Below are 19,670 nucleotides of genomic sequence, written 5' to 3'. Positions count from 1 at the left end.
GCTCATGCAAATCAGTCCAATGCTCAGAAATATTTGCGCTGTTGATAACATACTGAATCGAACCTTACTTTATTGAATAAAGTTTATTCAGAATCTTCACTCTCACTCTACACATTTTTCACCACTTTCTACTGGGCATTTGTCATCTCTGTAGGAACTGCAGTGCACATATTCAATTACAGTAGAATCGCCAGAAAGTTAATCGCTAGTGTTCGGACTTCTACCACTAAAGTGGTAGATCTACCACTATTTTCTTTTATTTGAAGTTCTACCACTTCTACCACGCAAGCTCGAAAAAAGGTGGTAGTTTTTTTATAGAAGTTTTTGAAAAAACCTTTGCTTTTCCACAATTTTTTGAGAAGAGAAACAATGTTATTTGTAGAAGAATAGTTTTATAAAACTCAACGTAACACCTAGCAATGCTTCGATCACCATTTAATCTCTTTTCCTTTAGGTTTTTAGTACATAACTGCCACTTCCACCTACATATGTATATATAGGAAAAGAATTGAGTAATATTCACTGCTTAAAAATATATCAAATATAACCCAATGCTACCAGTTTTCCATAAATCTACCACTATTTTCTGAAAAATCTACCACTAAACAAAATTTTAAAGTCCGCACACTGTTAATCGCTCGGCTAAGTTGACCGAGTATGTGCGTCCACTTCCCGCTCTAAAAAGTTAACTATGTATTGGTTAACTTTTCTGAGCTCATCAATTTTTTCAAATCTAGCTGTTTGTTTGGCAATAAAAAAAGTGCGGGTATTCCCCGAATGCCTGTGTAAAAAATTATTGTCGGTGTCGAGTGGCGCAAATGTAGTTAGTCATGGATATTTAAAGTTGTGAGTTGTGTACTTGTGTTAAAGCTTGTGTTTTGGTTAACTTTTTCGCCATTCTACTGTATTAACCTTAATGTACGAAATAGCAAAATTGTATAACAATTGTTTTAAAACAATTGCAACTTGTTATACAACCAAGTTATCTAATTCCTTTGATCTCTACCGACAACCTCTGTGTAACATGTAACCTGCTATAAAAACAGAAAAAAGTTACACAATATCGTGTCATACAACATTTTTCAGTTGAATTTCTAACAAGTTACATAACATTGGTTATATAACTGTTTGTAACACGTTTTGTTACTGGTGTGGACGTACCTTTAGAATATTAAAAAAGTTAACCTAATTCATTCGATTTACCGACTCGTTCGGTATCGTGAACTATTAAATCTTTTTAATTAATCAACAATTGGAAGTTCGAGTACATATAACCAGCAAACTAAAAGGCCGAGGACGGAGGAACTCGAAAATGGTAAGTACGAATTTTCCATTAAAGTGTGATTCGGTGTTTTCCATCGAGAATTCATTGCTATTTTCATATAATCGTTAAACATTTATAAAAATTTCATGAATCAGACTGCTTTTTAACAGTCGAGTATAAATAACAGTAGCAAGCAATATATTTGCACCAGCTTTTTTCGTGAGATTACTCGGATATAGTATGTTTATGCACATACTGAATTCGCGGCAAGAAAACAAGGCATAAAGCTTGTTTTTATAGCATTTTTTAATATCAAATGAGAAATCTTGTGTCTACGTATTTCTAATTCGCTACATCAATCAGCATCAAAAAAATTTCAAGTAGATAAACTTCATAACATGCAAATATTGCACACTGCTTCTACGTGAATCAAAGAGAATTCTTGAATAACGTGAAATAAGTATTTACAGGACGGAAATTCTGATGGAAAAGATAATAAGAAGCGACGAGCTATCAAGAGCATCAACGAATATTTTTGCAAGCTGCCAAAACTTCAAGAACAGATCTGCGATGATACAAATGTAGAAAACGGAAGTTCTGTTCCAACTATTTAAACTATTTAATAACTATATTTAAACTTTATTAGCGGCACTAAAAAAAAAACTCTTTAACTCGAGAACAATGATGAACGTTAGCGGGCGGTAGTTACAGACGAACTGATTTGGCAAATTTCCTAAGTCTCCTGCGCAGCAGGGAAACGGTAAGTATGTATGTATGTAAATATGAAAATGTACAAAGAGTATAAAAAATGCAGAAAACAGTAAGTAAATTCTTATTTTACAGGGTGTTTGAAAAAGGTGAGTTAAGTAAGTTAATTTAAGTAAATTTAGGTATTTTAACAAAAGGTATGTATCTTAGCACAGGTAAGTACTTTAGAAAAATAATTTAAGTAGATTTAAGGAATTTAAGGCAAGTACATATGTGGTTTTAAGAAGTGAATATTTTAGTTAAATTTTACAAGGTAAGTTATTCTAAGGTAAGGATATATATAAGTGTAAATTCATTGTAAATTAGTTTTTCATATTAAATTCATTATTATATTATAATTGAATAATTAGGGAAAATTTTTAAAATTCAATCAAATTGGAGTTCATGTCTCCAACAGTTTTTAGAGTTTGCGAAGGTGTCTTTCCATTTTACTTTCATTAATTCGAACTTATGGTAATGAATATTATCAATCCCTTAATTTAGTATAAAGTTAAAATTTATTTTTTTATTGATTTTAATTTTTTGATAATATTTATAATAATTTTTTTTTAATTTTAGTTTTGATTATTTTATAAATATTTCATATTTTTTAGGTGTTGGTATTCTTTCAAATGCGTTAATTTTATTAAGAGTTTGAATTTGTGTTCTTATATTAAATGCTAGTTGTATAATTAATAAATTAGATAATTATAAACTTTTATTTTTATTGACTATTTTAATTTTGTTGATATATTTAATTTTAACTTCTAGATCATTAAATTAATTTTTATTTTATTTATTTTTTGAAAGTAGATTAATTTCTACATTTTAGTTTGAGGTTAATCAACCTGAACGTTTACAAGATGGAATTTCTTATTATATACTTTATTTGTTTCTTTACCTATATTAATTAGTTCTCTTTATTTATGTAACATTTGTATAAGTTTAAATTTAAATTTTTTATATAATTATTTAATTAATTATGATTTGCTATATATATCATTAATCATGGCTTTTTTAGTAAAAAATACCTATAGGTAATATATTTTTATGTCATTTATGTTTACCTGAAGCTTATGTAGAGGCTCCTGTTTCAGGTTAAATGATTTTGGTTGGAATTATATTAAAATTAGGAGGATATGGTTTATTACGAATTTTTTTCATTTTTACAATTTAGTGGATTTAAATATAACATTATTTTTATTAGACTTAAATTAGTTAGAAAATTTTTAATTAGTTTGCGCCAAACTGACTTTAGTAAGCTTTTTCTTCTGGTCTCATATAAGAATTGTTTTAAGAGGTACTTTATCATTAAATTATTGAGCAGATAATCCTCATAATTTGTTTAGCAAATATTACTTATGAACGATTGGATAGTCGTAGATTATTATTTAATAAAAGATTATAAAATTGTATACCTTCATTGACTTTGTAGTGATTTTTATTATGTATTTTTAATATATCTTCTCCTCCGTAATTTAATTTATTAGGAGGAATTTCTTTAATAAGAAGAATTATTATCATTAATATCTTTATTTGAAGCTTGGTATACTTTATATTTATATGCTGGAAAAAATTTTCTGATTTATATTTTTTAGAGTGAGATAAAGTTCGAGAATATTGGAATTTATTTTTACATTGATTATTAATTAATTTTTTATTTTTTTAGATTTTTATTTTTTTATAATTAAAAATTTAATTTATTTTTTGGAGTGAGAAATTATTGGATTAAATGCTACTAGAAATGTTATAACTTTTTTATTTGATTGAATAAGATTGTTGTTTATATCTTTTGTAATAATAATTTCTTTAGAATTTGATTAGGCTGAGGTGGATTAGGACTATTTTCTTACTGTTTAATAATTTATTTTCAAAACTAGAAATCTTATTAAGCTGGATGCTGTTAATACGTCATTGGTGATATTGCTTTTTAATTAGCAATTCCTCGAATATTAAATTATGGAAGCTGAAGATTTATTTTTAATTTGGATTTATTTTTTATTCTAATCTTAGCAGCTATTTTGTATTTTCATATGGTGGTTCAGTTTGTTTATTTTGTTTTTTTATTCTATATATTCTATATATATTATTCTATACACATACAAGAAAAATGTTTTAAAAAAATCAAATGTTAAAAATGTTTAAATGGTTCCCTGAGTCTTTATTGATGACTTAGATGAGGGACGTATTCCTTGGTAACAAAACTATGCAGCTACGACCTTTGTATAGGTCGATACGCGGTTTTCAATTCCTTTATAATAGTTTCATTTGATATTTTTCTTCAATTTCCATACAAAATTGGAGAATCTTGCAATCCATTTTTAAGAAACTTTCTGGAGAGCTTACTTGGAACACATATCGGAACCCGATGACAACTTAGCGCGAGGGAAAAAAATTTGCTACGTTGTCCACGGATAGTGCAAAAAACGTTCGAACAGCGCTGATGCGGAGGCGCTTATGCTTACCATACAGTAATGCATAGTCAGTGCTGTCATCAGACAGCAAACTTTTCAAGTCAATATCTTCATTACATACTCAGCTGCTAAATTACAAGTTGCAAAACTTTTAAATTACCTTATTTTAAAAGTGGGCGATGCCACGTCCATTGTCCAAAATTTTAAAAATTTTCAATTCTGCGTCATAAGGTCAACCCACTTATTGCATTTTTTCGAAAAAGTGGGCTTGGTTATAGTCCGATTTCGTTCATTTTAAATAGCGGTCTGAGATGAGTACCCAGGAACTCATATACCAAATTTCAAGATACCAAGATACATCAAATTTACTCAAGTTATATTGGTTACGGACACACCGACGGACGGACGGACATGACTAAATGGATTTCTTTTTTCGCACAAATAATTTTTATATATAGAATTCTATATCTATATCTATTAGTTTATGCCGTTACGGGGTACCGTTATGCGAACAAAATTAATATACTCTGTGAGCTCTGCTCAGCTGAGTATAAAAATGTCTTCATAATTCGTTTGCAGACGTACTAATAATTCATAAATTATCACAAATGTTTTTACTAAATTTTAAATAAAGCAAATAAAAAGATCCCTTTTTGTTTTGTTGACTTTCCGAGAGGATGGATAAACGAAAATTGACACTGATGATGTCACAACGCCGAAACCGGTTTGTCTCGAAACCAAATTTGACAAGGGATGACGGAAAATCGTTCCAATATACATCAGATCCCTTTTCCAATTCGACTGATGTTTCAAATAAAGGGAATATTCAAACATTAGATGTACTCTTCAAAAGAGACCGGCATTGACACAAAACTTCCTTGTTTTTACTCATCGGACTTTGGGTTTGAAAAAATCATTTTTGCTGAACTTAAAAAAATCAATGCAGATATGATCATCTTACTTGAAGGAAATTTATAAAGTTTTGGATTTAGAGTGGAGTGAAATTCTACACAATGCTTACGCATGCCATGGAACGTTTATACAAAAACTTAGAACTCATTAAAAGCTACTATGGTTCTCAATATTGTTTACTTATATTATTGCGATTTTACGAACTTGACGTTGCTGTGACTTATTGGGGTTTCATACATAATATTGGAACTGCATTATTATGTGCAATAAACAAGTTAAAAGTAAATTATTAGGAAGCTCCGTGATAAATGGGAAAGGTAAAGAGCTGAGCTGCCGGAATTCCGATTATATTCAGGAAGTTGGTTCATTGAAAAAGAGGGCTTACGCTATTTAGTCTTCTATAGTAACATACATATATTCAAATACATTTCGACTTAAAATGAAATAGGTTTGACAAATTGATAGCGTTTAAGTTCAGACATAAATTTTCGTGATTTCACAGAAATTGTTTAATGCCAAGAATGCTCACTTGGATTGCCTTAATAATAAATTTATTTTCTTAAAAGTTTATTCTGAAATAGCCTAGGGCCTAAAACCAATTATTGAAAATTGGAAGGAGTGTTTAAAAAATGGAGTATATCCGAATTTTGAAAAGTTATACGAGAATATCCATTCGCATTCAGAAACTAGATATTAATAAATGAAGTAAAACAATTTAAAAATTTTATCTTAAGACTATCTACTCTGCTCTATCCATAGACACGAAACAATTTCTTTTTCGGATGATTCTACACCATTTACTAGAAGTTATTCGAAAATAATGGGAACTACAAGAAAGGAACAGACTTAGTTCTGATTCGTTAGGTTCATTACCTTCGAAAAATGTCAATATATATGTTGAAAAATATATATATTGCCTTAAAAAAATTCAATTCCTATTCATATTTAACCCCTAAACCATTCTTTACTATCGTCATACTATTGAAAACAGTAAATGTTTTTAAGTATGTTAAATAAAGCAATAAGTCACATCATATGCAGTGGCGTAGTGAGGCTTTCTTTCGCCCGGGGTATAATATTTGTTTGGCGCCAATGAAGTCGTAAACTATTTTTTAAATGTTTTTACGTTAAGCTCAAACTTGTTTTATTAGAACCCCCGAATTCTTAATCGCTTGAGTGTAATCATTTTGGTGGGAAAGCCATCATAACGGTGGGAAAGTCGTCATAACTCTGGCACCTTCATCCTAAAATATAGGAAACATTGCCCTCGTTGCTGAAAGACAACAACGGAGGGAGCTTCATTTCCCGGAGTTTAAAAGCTTAGAGGAGGAACTTAGTTTTGTCAGACAGCTTCATCGACTGGAATCAACAAAAGAATACTGTTCGGCCGGGGTGCCTCTGATCCTTACGAGAGGTGGGCGCGCCGGGGTCGATCTCAATGGGAATATGGCAGTTTCGGTTTGGAATAGAAAAGAAGATAAGACGAGATTTCTCGTTATAATAGCGCTGCTTTTATTGGTAGATATTAAATATGCAAGAACTAGTATTACCTTTGATAAACGGCAGAGATCGCTGGCGGCAGATGCGTATGGTACGGCTGTTAGAATCCAAGAGGCCGGTTGTATAAAAAGCTACAACCGTTGACCCGCAAAATCCTCCGTTTTGGAGGGGAAAGGCACCCACACATCAACCCCGACATGCATATGCATGAGTGCTGACACGCACATACACGTGCATGTACATGCATGCACATGCATTTGGCGGTGATGGTGTGGGTGGTTATAATTAAGTCCAGTATCGAGTATCGAATTTTGTTTTTTGGGGTTTTGTAAGGCGGAATTTGGCCCCTTACCTTTCATCCTCCTTGTCGTGGGACGCAAGGAGTACCAATTTCGTAATTGGTCTAGTTCCTTGGTCGTATGAACGTCAACAACACGCACAGGGTTATCAGAGCATGGGTGGACTGTCAGACGGGATAACCGGCAGTTGTATGGGAGGAGGATTGGGTGGCGTTCATTAAAAGCTAAGTCCTTTGACGCCCCGAGTCGCGCTCCTACCCGAATGATGCAATCTTGGTCTAAGTAGGGATTAAGTGAGAGTATTGTACTTTTCCCTGCAATTGGTTGTCCGGCCTTTAAAAAATAAAAAAAATAAATGTAAGGCGCGATAACCTCTGAAGAGATCTAAGGCCGAGCTTCTCTTCCAATTTGCGTCGTGCTCCTCTTGATTTTTCCCTACAAATTGGCCGGACGGGACCTACATGTTTTATGCCGACTCCGAACGGCATCTGCAAGGCAGATGAGTTTTCACTGAGAGCTTTTCATGGCAGAAATACAATCGGAGCGCTTGCCAAACACTGCCGAGGGGCGACCACACTTAGAAAAATTTTCTTCTAATTGAAAAATCTTATTTCTAAAATTTTGATGTTGCTTTGCCCGGGAGTTGAACCCAGGGCATACGGTGTGATAGGCGGAGCACGCTACCATCACACCACGGTGACCACTTTAGATCATTATATTTGGAACTATAATATTGTTTCTGATAGATTTTAATGACAAGTTGAGTTACTGATTTGATCTCATCAGGGGAGATTAAAGGTGACTTGACCTGAAATGATTTTTTTGTTTTGGGGTGAGTCCTTCGGTAGAACCTCATAACGTATGAGAGCACCCGTAAAGCCCTAGGTAGGTCTGAAAAGCGTTGGAGAACATCGGTAGTATTTACTGTTGTTGTTGCGCAGGTCTTCGCCCTCTTTTCCTCTACGGATGTGATGTAGTCACTTTCTTGTGCTGGCCATTGGGAAGTGTCTTCTTGCAGCCAAGAAGGTCCCTGCCACCACAACGAATTGTTGACCAATTCAGACGCAGGTATTCCTCTGCTACCTAAATCTGCTGGGTTTGATTCTGAATTTACGTGCAACCAGTCCTTATTTCCGACCCCGTCGATGATCTTGGTGATCCGATGTGCGACGAAAGTGGACCAGGAACAAGGCGGTTTCCTTATCCATGCGAGGACGATCGTTGAATCCGTCCACAGGTGAACTCTCACTGGTCCCAATTTAAGGTTCCTGAAAATTGATTCGGTGATTTCCGCTAACAGCACGGCTCCGCAAAGTTCCAATCGTGGAAGAGAAAGAGTTTTCACTGGGGCTACTCGGGTTTTGGCTAGAAGCAGGTTTGTCCAGATATCATTACCCGTTTTCACGCGCATGTAAACGCTGCTGCATAAGCCTTCTGGGATGCGTCACAAAATCCATGGATCTCGATGTCGGTTCCTGGTGAAAAGTTGACCCATCTAGGTATCCTGATTTTATCGATTTCATGATATTGGTCGGTGAAGGTTTTCCATCGTTCCAGCGTACTTGTAGAGACTGGTTCGTCCCAAGCGATACCTTCTAACCAAATACTCTGCATGAATATTTTTGCCACAATGACCATTGGTGCCAGCCATCCTAATGGATCGAAAATTTTGGCGATTGCTGATAGTGTCGCTCTCTTTGTAATGTTTTCCGGGTTGTCCAGCGTCCCTGCTTTAAAATAAAATAAATCGGAGAGGGCATTCCATCGAATTCCTAATGCTTCAACTGAACTGGTATCTTCGAAGGCCAGGAAGTTTTCACTGAGGGGGTCTGCTTTGGGGATGTCCCTTAGAATGTCCTCTGAATTGGATGTCCATTTGCGAAGTGGAAAGCCCGCGGAGTGAAGGACTTGACGAATTTCATCTCTGGCTTTAATGGTCGATGGGATCGTATGTCCACCCGCTAACACGTCATCTACATACATGTATTCTCGCAGTATGCTAGCCGCTGTAGGGTGTGAACTTGAGACGTCGTCTGCTAGTTGTAGGAGCGTTCTTATCGCAATATATGGCGCGCAATTCACTCCGAAGGTAACCGTCTTTAATTCGTAGAGACTAATAGGGTCATTCGGGGAAGTGCGATACACAATGCGTTGAAATTTGGTGTGATTTTAGTTCACCCAAATTTGACGATACATCTTTTCGATATCGCTATTGAAGACGAAACGGTATAGTCTCCATCGTAGGATTAGTATGAGTAAATCGGCTTGTAGAACTAAGCCTGGGAGGAGAATATCGTTTAAGCTATTACCGTTGGCCGTAGGGCTCGAGGCCTTAAATACTACGCGTACCTTTGTAGTGGTACTTTCTGCTTTAATAACGGCGTGGTGGGGCAGGAAGTAATGATCTGAATCATCGGATAGGATATAGTTTTTTAATTTTCTCATATGTCCGAGCGCTTCATATTCTGACAACACTTGAACATATTCTTTACCAAAATCTGGATTTTTTATTAGCCGCCCCTCATTCCGGAAGAATTGAGAGCATACGCGTTTCAGGGACGGTCCTAAATTAATGTTATTAGGGTAATCCTGCCTGAATGGTAGTGATATGGTGTATCTTCCATCTTCATCACGTTTCGTTGTTTCTTTAAATAATTTTTCGCAATACCTCTCATCTTCATTTAATATTTTATTTTTTGGTACATTTTCTACCTCCCAGAAAGCTTTTAATTGATTTTCTAACGCAACTTCGTTGTAGAAAGACATGATGCTCTTCGTTGGATTCGGTGCTTCTATTCGACCGGTTAGTATCCAACCGAACACTGTCTCTTGTGATAAGAGTGTGTTTAGTACATTCTTTTTTATACCGTTCATTATAATTTGGAGATATATGTCTTCGTTGACGTAGAACCTCTTGTCTGCCAAAACCAATTCTGGGAATGCCTACATAGTCATTGCGTTGATATGGCGGGATGGAAGATTCCCAGTGAGTTTCGCTAGAACTAATACGGGTGTAGTCAGGCTGAAGCAGGGATCCACTGGTGAACGTAATTCGATGTTGGATGCTTCTTTTACCTGAGCTGACGCCGCATTTGTGATGCCTGAAACATGGGCATGCAGTTTCCTCGCTGGCAAATTGATTCTGCGTTTAAGTCTTTCAGTTATAAAGGAACATTCAGGCCCAGAATCAATTAATGCCCGCGCGGAGAAGTCGGTACCATTATGGTGAATGTGTACGCGAGCAGTTCCTAATAGCACACCTGTGCTGGAATTGGCATGGCAGGATTTGACATTCTGGTTCGTAGAGGAAGGTGGTTGTCCCGATTCCTGTCTTTTCCGTGTATGTACCGAAGTTGATGGGGTATTATCCGCATCTTTGAAAGGGTTGCGCACCGCCGGTTGCTGAAGTGTGTCCGCATGCAGGAGCGTGTTGTGACGAGAGTGGCATTTGGAACAGTTGTACGAACTGGTGCACCTCGTCACTGTGTGTCCTGGGGATAAACAATACAGGCAGCCATTTGCGGATTTGACGAATTTAATCCTTTCTACCGGGTTTAAATCGCAAAAACGTTATCAGTTGCGTAATCTGTGCTCCGTAGATTTGCACATTTTACACATTGATTTTGTTGTTTGCTTGGTTACTTTTGTTTGAAAAGCACCAAGTCTTTTTGTAGGGGTTTCTGTCGACTGGCGCGACGTGTTTGACTTTTGCACTTTAGAAGTGGCATTCCCTGTAAAACCAGACACGGTTTCAAGTGTCTGAAAACGATTTGACAAGAATTTGTCCATATCCTCCCACTTAGATATGTCCGTTTTGTGGTCAATGCTCTGCTCCCATAGAGCCAACGTATTCTCAGGTAATTTTGTCGAACATAGATAAGTAATAATCGCATCCCAATTTGAAACGTCAATCTGATGTGTTTTTAAGGATGCTAACCAATTATTTATGTCGCGCTGTAAGGTTTAGATTGAGCTGCCGCACTCGCTATCTATCTTTTTTAGATTAAATAAAATTTGTAGTTGTGAGTTCACGAGAATCCGCTTATTCTCGTATCTCTCACATAGGTTTTTCCAGGCTGTTTCGAAGCCTTCATTTGTCAAGGGACATTTCTTGACGATGTCCTTTGCCTCACCTTGAGTTTTTTGATTGAGGTGGAACAACTTTTCTACCGGGCTTAGGCGACTGTTGTTTTTGTAGATGGCCGTGAACAGGTCACGAAACGTTGGCCAAGATAGGTAGTCGCCCTTGAATACCTCAGTATCGCAAGCTGGCAGGCGGATACTATGTTCCCTCGCGCGTTCTCCTTCAGGTCGAACCTGACTATCTCTTTCCTGCTTCAATTTGGCTTGAAGTTCAGCCATGTTCGACATGCATCGCAAGAATACGGCATATGCAGCTTTATGCTTGATCTTGACCGCTGCAATTTTCTTTGCGTCGAGCGTGTCAGAGCCAAGCAACTCCTCTGGAGCGTTCTCTGCTTTTTCCCGCTTAGCTTGCAACTCTTTTTGCTGTATTGCAAGAGTGTGTACAGTGTGCAGAGCCGCATTGATATCATTAAAATCGGCCTCGAATCCGATTATTCGATCGGCCAATCTAATGTAAGAGTCCATGTTCATGGTTGAACAGTGGAGAGCAAATTAACCAAGTTATATAAAAACTTTGAAAACCTGAGCGAATCACCCAACCAACAACTATTAAAATTACGCAAAATTTATTTCTTACTTTTAATTTGTTTATTTTTTTTTTGTCACTGCAGCTATTTCCTACCGAAAAAGCAGGGAGAAGGTGAAAACAACAACAGTGTCTTTGACGGAAATAAAGGGGGCCACTCGCCACTCAAACGACCCACTTTATTATAACTAAGTGCGCGCGCTGATATAACAACTCGACGAAAAGTGTAAAAACTCAGTGAAGACTGTTGTACAAAACTGTGTCGATTGAATTAGTGAAAATTAAAGTGCTTGAAAAAAATGAAAATTGCCACAGCCGTATGGCGTGAGATTTTAATATGAATGTGTGGTTATGTGCACCTCTTCCTTGTGCTGTGTCCGGAGAGCCTTACCGCCGGTGGGGGACAGACCAGATAGTCACAAGGAATCTTAGACGACGTTAATACAACGCGTTTGCACGTATTTTCCTTTTTGGCACTACACAGTTTTTTTACACTTTTAGCGGTTAATTACAATCACGTATGGCACTTTAAATCGATTTTTCGCACTTTTATTTATTATTTTAACCAAAAAAAATGTGGCAAGAAATACTGCACTTACTTTGAACTTTTTGGTGATTTGTATGGTGCTGATGAGATGATGTGACAGTTTGTGGTGCTGCAGTGGTTTCCGCTGGTTTTAGCCTGCTTAGTGTCTTGACGCTGATGTGAAAAAATTAATATAACCATCCAAATTTTGTGGTATAGTTGTTGATAGGCAAATAACTTCTCGAATTTTGTGGTTGTTATGTGATTTGTGGACTGTAATAGGTGCTTTAATTCCTTTCTCGGGGAGATAGGACCAAATGTTCGGCCGGGGTGCGTCTGATCTTTACGAGAGGTAGGCGCACCGGGGTCGATCTCAATGGGAATATGGCGGTTTTGGTTTGGAATAGAAAAGAAGATAAGACGAGATTTCTCGTTATAATAGCGCTGCTTTTATTGGTAGATATTAAATATGCAAGATCTAATATTACCTTTGATAAACGGCAGAGATCGCTGGCGGCAGATTCGTATGGTACGGCTGTTAGAATCCAAGAGGCCGGTTGTATAAAAAGCTACAACCGTTGCCCGCAAAATCCTCCGTTTTGGAGGGGAAAGGCACCCACACATCAACCCCGACATGCATATGCATGAGTGCTGACAAAAAACACACATACACGTGCATGTACATGCATGCACATGCATGTGGCGGTGATGGTGTGGGTGGTTATAATTAAGTCGTGTATCGAGTATCGATTCGCAGGGTTGCATTGGGGGGATCGCAAACAGATGCGGAAAAGTTAGGCATCCTGCCTAAACAAATACTATGCTGCAAAATAAACATTTATATCCCTTGTCTCTTCAAATTTTTCACATCACAGGAATTGGCACTGATTTAATCTACATACGGCCACATTATTCCCGACGTGGACCTTGCACATAACACGACAACTCGACAGCCACTTCGATGGCATAACGTTACTACTGTGGAACCCTAACAATTTTTGGTTGTGACGTTCGAACACAGTCTCTGCTTGAATACACATGCATTCGAAATTGCCTAAAATGCATAAAGATGCATCAAAATCCTCAAATCGCTGCAACGGAGAAAGTTGCAGGGCTGCCTAATTCCCCACATAGAACTGCAACGGAATATCTTCTTAAGACGTCTGAACACCGAGGCATCCCAAAAGACAATTGATTGATGCAGTTGCGCCTCCAAGATAGATAAGAACACATCTGCATACGCCCTATGAAGACATATGTAGGGTCAGACTTAAGGTCGTTAATACACATACTAACGCGGTCAATTGGACAGCACACATATAATTGAACATCATCAGCATAAATATGGACACCACAATGCCTTAAGGTATTAAATAAAATAAATGTAAGGCGCGATAACCTCCGAAGAGATCTAAGGCCGAGCTTCTCTTCCAATTTGCGTCGTGCTCCTCTTGATTTTCCCTACAAATTGGCCGGACGGGACCTACATGATTTTATGCCGCCTCCGAACGGCATCTGCAAGGCAGATGAGTTTTCACTGAGAGCTTTTCATGGCAGAAATACACCCGGAGCGCTTGCCAAACACTGCCGAGGGGCGACCCCGCTTAGAAAAATTGTCTTCTAATTGAAAAACCTTATTTCTAAAATTTATGATGTTGCTTCGCCCGGGGTTTGAACCCAGGGCATCCGGTGTGGTAGGCGGAGCACGCTACCATCACACCACGGTGGCCGCCTTAAGGTATTAGGTAAGTCATTAACATACAACACAAATAGCAGAGGGCCCAAGATAGAGCCTTGCGGAACACCCCTGAGTACAGTTACAAAGTTAGACCGTTGTCTATCAGCGCACACGGCCTGAGATCTGCCAACAAGGTAAGACCTGATCAAGTCAATGGCATGACATGAGAAGCTAACCAAATTTTTTAGCTTGCGACATAGAAGCTCATGATCGACCAAATGCCTTAGAATGGTCGGGAAGAGTTAGAAAAGCTAAATTATTACCATCAACTTCCATCCGGATGCTTTCGATTACATCTAGTAGCGCCGAAGTGCAACTTCTTTTCGGTCTGAAACCGGACTGACGGTCAGTAATGAGTCCGTTATCATGCACAAATGACATTATTTGCCTATGCAAAATACGCTCGACAACTTTAGAGAGAAAAGGAAGGATAGCAATGGGTCTGTACTCATTATTTTTCTTAAGTGCAGGAATAATCCTGGCAACTTTCCAGCACTTCGGGAAAACAGATTTTGTCAGTATAGAGTTCACTAATTAGGTCACATATGGCAGAATCTTAGGCAGTATTATTTTTAAAAACTTCTCACTGATTTCATCAAAGCCAATGGCGTTAGACTTGACCGAAAGGATGGCATGCATAATATCACATTCGTCAACACACACAAATTCTAAAGGACTGACATGAATATTTACACAATCACAATAGTTATCAGGACATAGACGAGGGTTTGATACAGGCAAACAAGTAAAATATTTGTTCATTTCATCTAAGTAAGCAAAAACAGGTGCTATTTCTCTGGGTTTTCCCAAGCCAATTTCCCTTTTCTTATTCCATGTTTGACGCGAATCCATTGCTTGGCTAAACTTGGCCTTATAAAACAGAGTTTTGGCACTATTAATTGCTTTGGTTACGGTGATTCGAGCCGATACATCTTCCACCGAAAAAAAGATTTATTGCGCACATCTATTAAATTTTTAATACTAGTATTAAACCAAGGCTTACTGCACCGATTAACTAATTTAGTTTTCAATGGGACGTAGTAATCAAAAAGCCAGCCGATTTTATCTTGCAGGAAGTAAGTTTGATCATCAACTGATGTGAAACACCGGATGAGACTCCAATCCACCGACTCTACCGCAGAGTTGAGCAAATCATAATTAATTATCTTGAAGTCGCGATAAGTCACGGAGCCAGGTATTCTAGTAGTTTGGAAATCGTAGGTCATGAAGATTAAGTCGCGTTTAGAAAAACTTCGGGCACACAGTTGGTTATAGTGGAGAGATTTTTGGAAGTCACTCACAAAGAATAAATCTAAAAGAGTACTATTTGTGCGGGTGAAATTTGTAGGTGAGAAGGTGTTCACAGGATATAGTCCAAGAGATTCCATACATAGTTTCAAGTCGGAGTCGTTAAGCATGGTGCTGTTAAATTCCCCTGCTATTATAATGTTACAGTGATTTCCCCGTAGTCGCTGAATAAATTCTGTGAAATACAAAAAGTTAACTTGACGATTGGGACGGTATACACATCCAATAAGGAGTTTACTATGTAAGGAAAATACTTCGACAAACACATATTCTACGGGTTCGCCCCCTCCAGAAACACAACATAGTCTACAGCACAAGCTATTTTTTACATAAATTGCGATACCACCACCATGACCATAGCGATCAGCTCTGTACAGCTGGTAACCATTTACCCTCAACAATTCGTTTCTGTGGGGAGGCGTAAAACATGTTTCGGATACACAAAAACGTCAGTGGCAGAGCCCTCAAAGAGATATCTAAATTCATTAATCTTTTTGTATGAACTTTGCGCATATATGTGAATTATGTTCAGTCCGCTCGCTTGTCTGCATAGGACATGTAACATAGTAAAATCAGCATCTTTGGAACTCATAGCATTAAGAGATGACGAAGCCATAACAAGCACTTAAAAACAGAAACCTATAAATTACACTTCTGTACACCTCGCAGAAGAGTAAATATACTTAAAGAGCAAATTATGGAGGAAATGTACATAGGTGGATACAAACTAGACGTAAAAGTACAATAGAAGAATATGAATATATAGAAAATAAATATTTTATTTTTATTTTTTATCGGGCAATTGTAAAATTCAAATATGCTAAAATTTTTGTTTGTATTCTTTGGCTTGGTATTTCCACAAAGTTTATGAGAGAGATTTTTTTAAAATGAAAAACCATTATGACTGCCGTGAAGAGAGAATGGTTTTACCTTCCTCTGTTTTTATCATGGGCTGAACATATCATCTATAAGTAGACTCAAATACATATTTAATAATGATATGATTATAATCTAATATATAAAATTCTTGTGTCACGGTGTTAGAGGCATAACTCTTTCGAAACGGCTGAACCGATTCTCATGAAGTTTTGTGAGCATATTAGGTAGGTCTGAGAATCGGCTTAGGTCTACCTTTTTTTCACTAGGTGGCTAGGCTCTTGAGATCAAAACGTGGACCTGGGTAATCTTGGAATGTGTTTGTACAATATGTGTATCAAATAGAAGCTGTTTTTGTGTTCTTTGATAGGGGTATTCTTCGTACCCCTCGGTGGCTAGGGTCTCAAGATATAGGCCAAAACGTGGACACGGTTACCTCTAGAATGTGTTTATACAAAATGGATAACAAATGAAAGCTGTTGATGAGTGCTTTAGTAGAGGGTAATTTTCATACCCCTTGGTGACTAGGGTCTCGATAGGCCAAAATATGGGCCCGCGTACCCCTAGAATGTGCTCATACAATATGGATAACAAATGAAAGCTGCTGATGTGTTCTTTAGTAGAGGTTAACTTTCATACCCCTGGGTGACTAAGGTCTCGAGATATAGGCCAATACGTGGGCCCATGTACCCCTAGACAGTGTTTATACAATATGGGTATGAAATTAAAGCTGTTAATGATTGTTTTTTACAGGGCAGTTTTCACACCTACTGGTGACTAGGGTCTCGACATATGGGCCAAAACGTGGATCAGCGTAACACTAGGATGTGTTTTTACATTATGGGTATCAAATTAAAGCTGAGGTGCTTTTGTACAGAGTATTTTTTATACCGCTGGGTGACTAGAGTCTTGAGATATAGACCAAAACGTGGGCCCGGGTAACCCTTGGATGTGTTTGTAAAATATGGGTATCATTTGGAAGCTGTTCATGTTAGCTTAAGGGCCGTTTTCTCGTATTTATCCTGCTTATAAGTGAATTTTCGTTTTTTTACCAGCAGCTCATCTGCCCTTTAAAATGTATTTTAAGGTTTAAACGTGAATAGAAAAACAAGTAAGGACGGGACTGTCTTCGGCTGTGCCGAAGATTTCATACCTTTCATGAATGGGGCTGAACAATAATCTTATCCCGCTCGTAATCTCCGAATAATCGGATGTATAAGATAAGAAATATATAGTGAACAGATCTACATACCTTAACGATTTTTAAGATAAATATAAAATAAAAAATAGGTAGGTACTTTGTGTGAGGATACAAAGTTTCAGGTTTTTTGTGGTCTGCGTGTAAAAACTATGACTACGAATCACGTATTTCAACAATATATGACGTAAGCGTAACTATTTGATGAAATTTGATGAATTTTGAAGCTCCTAGCCGTAAAAAGGGGGCAAAAATTAGAGTTTATATGGGGTATATAATATATATACCACCGATTTCTATGATTTTTTCAGACAACAATATATGCTATTTACGTAAGCATATGGTGAAATTTGAAGCGTCTAGCTGTTAAAAAGGGGCAGAAATTGCGCACAGTTTCTTATCTGAACAAGCGGTTGTATGAGATATATACTATATATACCACCGATCTCAATGATTTTTTCAGACAACAATATATGCTATACACGTAAGCAGTTGGTGAAATTTGAACATATCTAAACGATTTTTAAGATAAATATAAAATAAAAAATAGGTAGGTTATCTGTGTGAGGATGCAAACCTTCACGTTTTTTGTGGTCTGCATGTAAAAACTATGAGTACGAATCACGTCTTTCAAAAATATATGACGTAAACGTAACTATTTGATGAAATTTGATGAATTTTAAAGCTTCTAGCCGTAAAAAAGGGGCAAAAATGACAGTTTAAATGAAGTATATAATATATGTATGTATATACCACCGATCTCTATGATTTTTTCAGACAACAATATATGCTATATACGTAAACATTTTGTGAAATTTGAAGCTTGCAGCTGTTAAAACGGGGCAGAAATTGCGCAAAGTTTTTTATCTGAACAACCGGTTGTGTGATATATATACTATATATACAACCGATCTCTATGATTTTTTCAGACAACAATATATGCTATATACGTAAGCAATCGGTGAAATTTGAAGCTTATAGCTGTTAAAATGGGGTAGAAATTGCGTAAAGTTTCTTATCTGAACAATCGGTTGTATGAGATATATACTATATATACAACCGATCTCTATGATTTTTTCAGACAACAATATATGCTATATACGTAAGCAATCGGTGAAATTTGAAGCGTATAGCTGTTAAAATGGGGTAGAAATTGCGAAAAGTTTCTTATCTGAACAATCGGTTGTATGAGATATATACTATATATACAACCGATCTCTATGATTTTTGCAGACAACAATATATGCTATATATGTACGTAAGCAATCGGTGAAATTTGAAGCTTATAGCTGTTAAAATGGGGTAGAAATTGCGAAAAGTTTCTTATCTGAACAATCGGTTGTATACAACCGATCTCTATGATTTTTTCAGACAACAATATATGCTATATACGTAAGTATTCGGTGAAATTTGAAGCTTCTAGCTGTTAAAATTGGGCTAAAATTTGCGAATATATATATATATATATATACTATATATACCACCATATATATACTATATATACCACCGATCTTTATGATTTTTTCAGACAACAATATATTCTATATACGTAAACATTCGTTGAAATTTGAAGCCTCTAGCTCTTAAAATAGGGCAGTAATTACGAAAAGTTCCTTATCTGAACAATCGGTTGTGGGGGATATATACTATATATACGACCGATCTCATCAATTTTTTCAGACAACAATACGTGGAATATACGAAAGTATATGGTGAAGTTTGAAGCTTCAATCTGTTAAATTGGGTAAGATATTACAAAAATCCTCTTTTTCTGAAAAACCGGTTGTATGGAGGATATATGCTATAGTGGTCCGATCCGGTCGGTTCCGACAAATGTCTAATCGGACACCCAAATACACCCGCTCACCAAATTTTATCAAGATATCTCAAAAATTGAGGGACTAGTTTGCATACAAACAGACAGACGGACAGACGGACAGACGGACATGGCTAAATCAACTCAGCTCTTCAACCTGATTATTTCGGTATACTTAATGGTGGGTCTATCTATTTTCCTTTAAGGACTTACAATTTTCGGTTTCGTGACGAAATTAATATACCATTTCATTTTCATGAAAGGTATAAAAATAGGTAGGTAATCTGTGTGAGGATGCAAAGCTTCACGTTTTTTGTGGTCTGCATGTAAAAACTATGAGTACGAATCACGTCTTTCAAAAATATATGACGTAAACGTAACTATTTGATGAAATTTGATG

At 36.7% G+C, this 19,670-nt stretch overlaps 1 protein-coding gene and 1 pseudogene across 1 annotated transcript in view; both read left to right on the top strand.

Moving 5' to 3' along the window:
- Positions 1-19,670, top strand: part of LOC137235412 (uncharacterized) — a 567,181-nt gene that overhangs the window by 444,751 nt on the left and 102,760 nt on the right. The gene's annotated exons all lie outside the window — the stretch shown is intronic.
- Positions 2,053-3,551, top strand: LOC137234704 (NADH-ubiquinone oxidoreductase chain 4-like; annotated as a pseudogene).

This window comes from Eurosta solidaginis, chromosome X (assembly GCF_040869045.1).
Source record: "Eurosta solidaginis isolate ZX-2024a chromosome X, ASM4086904v1, whole genome shotgun sequence".
NCBI lineage: Eukaryota > Metazoa > Arthropoda > Insecta > Diptera > Tephritidae > Eurosta > Eurosta solidaginis.
The sequence above is the reverse complement of the archived record's forward strand: the minus strand, read 5'-3'. Positions and strand labels throughout refer to the sequence as shown.